The sequence below is a fragment of the Rhinolophus sinicus genome, chromosome 14 (assembly GCF_057876585.1).
Source record: "Rhinolophus sinicus isolate RSI-liver-muscle chromosome 14, RSI-T2T, whole genome shotgun sequence".
Lineage (NCBI taxonomy): Eukaryota > Metazoa > Chordata > Mammalia > Chiroptera > Rhinolophidae > Rhinolophus > Rhinolophus sinicus.
This window is the reverse complement of record NC_142514.1, coordinates 27,951,837-27,958,652: the sequence shown is the minus strand read 5'-3', so window position 1 is coordinate 27,958,652 and position 6,816 is coordinate 27,951,837. Positions and strand designations below refer to the sequence as shown.

At 44.3% G+C, this 6,816-nt stretch overlaps 1 protein-coding gene across 1 annotated transcript in view; it reads left to right on the top strand.

Moving 5' to 3' along the window:
• Positions 1-6,816, top strand: part of MYCL (MYCL proto-oncogene, bHLH transcription factor) — an 84,439-nt gene that overhangs the window by 1,171 nt on the left and 76,452 nt on the right. The gene's annotated exons all lie outside the window — the stretch shown is intronic.

Here is a 6,816-nt window from a genome sequence, read left to right as displayed (position 1 = left end):
AATTACTTGACAAAAGTCACAAAGTAACTGTTGTAACTTTGAAGGGAACACATCTGTCTGACTAAATCTTACGAGCTTAACCTCTATATGTAGACCATGCTAGAATCCTTTGAGGCAATGATGCCTCTGGGTGGGGAGACATCCTGGGTTAGGAGCTTTACTAGGGGGTCAGACTTTTATCAGGTTACCTAACTTCTCTGAACCTGGGCCTCTTCCCAATTTTATGACTCCTAGTATGTTTACAAGAAAACTGAAACAACAAAATAAGGTACGAAAATTGTAGTACATTTTAAATAGTTACACTTACAAAAAAAACCTCACAAGCACACGCACACACATACAAACTTTGACATTACAAACTTTGACTTTATTCAGACATACAAGTAACATCAAAAGGTTGTATTTGAGGGGCCGGCCCGGTGGCTCAGGCTGTTGGAGCTCCGTGCTCCTAATTCCGAAGGCTGCTGGTTCGATTCCCACATGGGCCAGTGGGCTCTCAACAATAAGGTTGCCAGTTCGATTCATCGACTCCCACAAGGGATGGTGGGCAGCGCCCCCTGCAACTAAGATTGAACACGGCACCTTGAGCTGAGCTGCCACTGAGCTCCCGGATGGCTCAGTTGGTTGGAGCATGCCCTCTCAACCACAAGGTTGCCGGTTCAACTCCCGCAAGGGATGGTGGGCTGTGCCCCCTGCAACTAGCAACAGGCAACTGGACCTGGAGCTGAGCTGCGCCCTCCACAACTAAGACTGAAAGGTCAACAACTTGACTTGAAAAAAAGTCCTGGAAGTACACACTGTTCCCCAATAAAGTCCTGTTCCCCTTCCCCAATTAAAAAAAAAATTTAAAAAAAAAAAAAAAAAAAAAAGGTTGTATTTGAGTGCTTCATATATGTATAACCCAGGGCAAATAGTCTCCCTGTCCCTCATTATAATTAGCTCTACATTTAGCCCTTCTAAATCTCTTTCTCAATTAGAGACAGGAAATACATAGACCATACATGCATCCGAGAGGAAGAAACAGGAAGGAGAAGGAAGAAAATTTCCCCATCTGTAAAATGGGGAAAATAATTTATAAGGCTGTAATGAAAAACAGAAGCTTAATAACCTATGTGAAACCATATTGTAAAGTGATTTTTCGGTAAAGAGAGCACACATGAGTAAGTCAAACCCTACCCCTAGGAACTTCTAATCTAGGGGACAAGTCAGACAGTGTCACTGCCCTCCCGGAACTTACAGTCTATTGTGGAAACAAGTATTGCCATGTGGGGTGATCATCAGAACATGTGCTGACTACTGGCTTCCAGCCTTTTCCTCTTCACTGATCTTGCCCAGTGTCCAGCACCCAGTGCCTCATCCATGCTGGGTTGTCATCAAGCACATGTTCAGTGAGACCCTTGCATTCAGAATAGTCATTTACAGGGCTGAGATAGATAGGTAAAACATTGCAAAGCAAGCATGAGTAAATAGTAGTGGAGATGGCAATCTGTGACTGGCCGAGTTGAGAGGTTCCTGTAGAAGAGGAATAAGAGATAAGGCTGGGGGGGGGGGGGGGGAATGAGCAAGCTGTGCCAGACAAGACAGGTAAAACCTTAGTGTGAAAGCAAGGAAGAACTGGTCAGATTACATTTTAGAAATACAACTCTAGCTGCAGTGTAGAGCATGGGCTTGAGTGGGCAAATAAAAAGAGGCAGGGAGACCTGTTAGAAGATAGATAGAAAAATGTATGAAAGAGCTGAGATAAGGCTGTGATCTGGAGATGCAGCAAAGGGAACAATACGGAAGACACTATTCTTATAAAGGGGATAGTGAGGAGAAGAGGATGATAAGGGGGAAGACAAAAGGAAAGGGGATGATTTGATTATGAACCTTCAGATTAGATCTAGCTCCCCAGGGATAGGCTCCCATTGAATAGCCCTGTTGCCCCAAAAATAAGACCTAGCCGGACCATCAACTCTAATGCATCTTCTGGAGCAAAAATTAATATAAGACCTGGTATTGTATTGTATTATATTATATTATTATATTATACCTGGTCTTTTAGTAAAATAAGACCTGGTCTTGTATTAATTTTTGCTCCAAAAGATGCATTAGAGCTGATTGTCCGGCTAGGTCTTATTTTCAGGGAAACATGGTACTACTTTTCCTTCTTGGCAGGTTTCACAATCCTAATTAAATAATTATTTGTGCGATTATCTTTTAATGTCTTCTCTCTGTAAGTAGCTTGAGGTTAGAGTCCTTGCCTCTCTGGCTCAAAATTAATACTCAATAGATATTTATGGAACTTCTGACTAAATGCAAAGGGTGAGAGGGGCCAAGGTGGCTCTGAGAATTGGAGCACGGTGAATGGAAAGTAGGAGGAAGACTGGATGGGGAAGCCTTGGGAAGAGAAAGGGAGAAAGGAGTGCACTTAATCATTTTGCAAGCAAGAATTGCCAACAGAGAGTTGATTGATTCTCACACATGTTTCCTTTTCATGTATTTTGCCACTTTCTCATTTTGCCTAGATTTCAGCACATTCTAAACCGCAGAATTGCTTTGTCTCTAAGGGTGCCACCCAAAATTCTTCCTTATCTTTCAGAGTTTCAGACACAGAAGTCTGGCAGTTCATCTGGAGTGTTTCCCGGCCTGGCTCAGAGGGTTGTCTGCATCTGTGCAGCCTGGCTCAGAGCCTGTCTGCATTTGGGCAGATCCCCTATCTCCCTGCCAGAAGGGGCTGAGGACAGACAATAATCTATGCGAACCCATCTTTCTTCCCCTCGTAGGATGGGCCCCAGGCTCCAGCCTGAGTTAGGGTCTCAAGTCCAAAAATTATAGGTTGGCAAAAGACATATTGGCAATATAATGTAGCGGTTAAGATGTAACTTTCAAAAAAAAAAAATGACCTAGCTTTGGTGTCACTCTGAGCTGAACCTCAATCCCAATGCTGCCACTTGCTAACTGTATCATCTTGGTCAAGTCAGTTAACCTCAGAGAAGGATATTAATACTCACCTTGAATGATTGATATTAGGAGAGAAAATTTATAAAATACTTGGCTCACAGTAAATACTCAGTGAGGAGTAAAAATTATTATTCAGTACAGAGAGTCTATTGTCTGTGTCCCTGGTGAAGGCTACCAGGAAGCAAAATAAGTCTGAAGTGTCAACACACTGGATGGTGCCACCATAAGCACTGCCACTACTGTCCCATCACAAGAAAGGTTCCCTATAGTGTCTGCTTCTTTATGTACTACCTTTTGATTCAAACTCCAGGCCTGTGCCCTTGGCTGCAAGTAAGACTAGATAAATCAGTTGGGAATATGAATGCTTTCGGATGCACATAACAGAAAAGTTGATTGTGGTGACTTTTTGGGGAAGGGAGGGGAATAGTGTGTTTTTCCAGGACCCATCAGTTCCAAGTCAAGTCATTGTACTTGAATCTAGTTGTGGAGGCTGCAGCTCAGCTCCAAGTCCAGTTGCCGTTTTCAATCTTTGTTACAGAGGGCGCAGCCCACCATCCCATGCGGGAATTAAACCGGCAACCTTTTTGTTAAGAGCCCACACTCTAACCAACTGAGCCATCCGGCCACCCCTCCGGCAGCTCAGCAGCAGCTTGTTGTCTTCAATCTAGTTGTGGAGCGGGCAGCTCACTGGCCCATGTGGGAATCGAACCGGCAACCCTGACGGGTTTTTTTTATATGTATTTTTCTCACATACAGGAAAAATGGTGGTACCTACGCAGTTTTACTGGCTTAGTAATATCAGAGCTGGTATATCTGAGCTGATATCTCTGATTCAGTTTGATTTACCTTTATAGTTGCAAGTCGGCTATTGTAGCTCAAGCCATTTATTTCCTGTTTAAGGAAAAAGAAAAGAGGAAAGAGTAAGTGCGGTATCTGAAACTAGAAAGTTAAAGTTTTTTTTTTTGTTTGTTTGTTTGTTTTTTAAGATTTTATTGGGGGAAGGGGAACAGGACTTGATTGGGGAACAATGGTCAAATTGTTGTCCTTTCAGTCTTAGTTGTGGAGGGTTCTGTTCAGCTTCAAGTTGTTGTTCTTTCAGTCTTAGTTGTGGAGGGCGCAGCTCAGCTCAGCTCCAGGTCCAGTTGCCGCTGCTAGTTGCAGGGGGCACAGCCCACCATCCCTTGCGGGAGTCAAACCGGCAACCTTGTGGTTGAGAGGACAGGCTCCAACCAACTGAGCCATCCGGGAGCTCAGCGGCAGCTCAGCTCAAGGTGCCGTGTTCAATTTTAGTTGCAGGGGGCGCTGCCCACCATCCCTTGCGGGAGTCGAGGAATTGAACTGGCAACCTTGTGGTTGAGAGCCCGCGCTCCAACCAACTGAGCCATCCGGGAGGCAGCTCAGCTCAAGGTGCCGTGTTCAATCTTAGTTGCAGGGGGCAGAGCCCACCATCCCTTGCGGGACTCGAGGAATTGAACTGGCAACCTTGTGGTTGAGAGCCCACTGGCCCATGTGGGAATCAAACCGGCAGCCTTCGGAGTCAGGAGCACGGAGCTCTAACCGCCTGAGCCACCGGGCCGGCCCGAAAGTTAAAGTTTTCTAAGGAACCCCACAAAGCACACCCAGCTTCCTGTTCTCATAGTCAGAACCAACAGTCAACACATATTTCAGCTTCCTTGTCCCTCAAAGGGACACTTCCAAGGTGTTCAGTTCACACTCTTTCTGAGGGTCCCCAGAAGGACTGAGTTCCAGTTTCTCACAGCAGTAACCCTCTCCTTGATAAACCCTTCACTGACTTTTCTGCCATCTCCAATTCACTTGTCTCAGGGAACGCAAACTGAAGAGAATGGGATTGGCTGGGTCTTCCACACGAGCAAAGTGACGGTGAGCATCGTCAGCTTTGATAGTATAAGGTGCACTCTCTCTGTTTGGGATATTGCCCAAATATATGAGAAGGATGCAGATACTGAGTGTCCAAGAAGAATGATGGAAGTCCATGATAACAAATCCCTGGAACGGCCCAACATCAACATATACCCTTCTTCCTATGCTTACACTTCAAAAAATGAACAAAATTCCTAACTAAAATAACCCTCCCTTATATCACCTAAATTGTCTTCACTACACTCATCCCCCATCCCAAAACAGAAATCAACCAAAGTCTCATCAGTTACTTTATCCAACTCCAAGTCCAGGATCCCTGAATACTGTTCATTCTTCTTCCAGTTCCATAATGATCCTGCTTTAGTGTTCTTCAGTCTGTGGACTGAATTTTAAAGTCAACTACCACAACACACCATGCCCTACATATGTTGGGGATAGGGAGAAGGAAGGGAAAGAAGAAAATTAAACACAGTACATAACTGTTGAACTGACATGGCAAGAAACCTTTCTGTAGCTGATCACAGGGCATTAGTTGATAGTTTTGACTTCACATATCCACTGTCCATTCCATGCTTTCTTTGTCTTCAACTAGCACCTCAGTTCATCAGGGTCATAGTAATGGGAAGAGAAAGCCGGCATGAAGGAAGCATGCTACTGTTTTACAGGCCCTGATCCAGAAGTAACATAGGTCATTTCCACTTATATTTCATTAACTAGAACTTAATCATATAACTTACAGTTAGAGCTATAAATGAGTTTCCTGTAAGTGACCCAAACTTTCTTTTTTGAGGGACTGGAGACCTTGGTGGTCCTGCCTGTATGATATTTCCATAATTTTCTGCATTAAACATGGCAGGAGTAAGAGGTGCTCTAGGTATCCTCCAGATTATATCCATAATCTTCCCTTCCTCTATTGCATAGTGACAATTCTCTTTTGCCTTGATAATAGGCTCACTCACCCCAGTTAATCATCATAATCAGAGATACTTGTATGTAGGTAAAGGTTAACAATAAACTCTCCAGGGATAAAATCCCTGATTGGTAGTGTATGCCAATTTCTATAGTGTAAATACTCCCACGATGGCCAAATTTTTTTTTTTTTTTTTAAGATTTTTTATTGGGGAAGGGGAACAGGACTTTATTGGGGAACAGTGTGTACTTCCAGGACTTTTTTCCAAGTCAAGTTGTTGTCCTTTCAATCTTAGTTGTGGGGGGTGCCATTCAGCTTCAAGTTGTTGTCCTTTCAGTCTTAGTTGTGGAGGGCGCAGCTCAGCTCCAGGTCCAGTTGCCGTTGCTAGTTACAGGGGGCACAGCCCACCATCCCTTGCAGGAGTCGAACTGGCAAACTTGTGGTTGAGAGGATACGCTCCAAACAACTGAGTCATCTGGGAGGCAGCTCAGCTCAAGGTGCCGTGTTCAATCTTAGTTGCAGGGGGCGTGGCCCACCGTCCCTTGTGGAACTGGAGGAATTGAACTGGCAACCCTGTGATTGAGAGCCCACTGGCCCATGTGGGAATCAAACCGGTGGCCTTTGGAATTAGGAGCACGGAGCTCTAACTGCCTGAGCCACCGGGCCGGCCCCTCGATGGCCAATTTTAAGATGCCAATGTTATGTCACTGAATGTAGAGTTGAGAAAAATGCACTGTGGTATGTGGAATAATGTCCCTCCAAAGATATCCACGTCCTAATCTCTGGAATCTGTGAATATGCTACTTTACATGGCAAGAGGGACTTTACAGATGTGATTAATTTAAGGATCTTGAGATGGGGAGATTATGTTGGATTATCCAGTTAGGCCCAGTGCAATCACATGCATTCTTATAAGGGGGGAAAAGGAAGCAGGAAAAATCAGAATTAGAAAAAGAGATATAACATTAACATGAAAGTAGAAGTCTTAGTGATGAGACCAAGGAATGTGGGCAGCCTCTAAAAACTGAAAAAACCAAGGAACAGATTTTCCCCTAGAGTCTCCAAAAGGAATACAGCTGTGT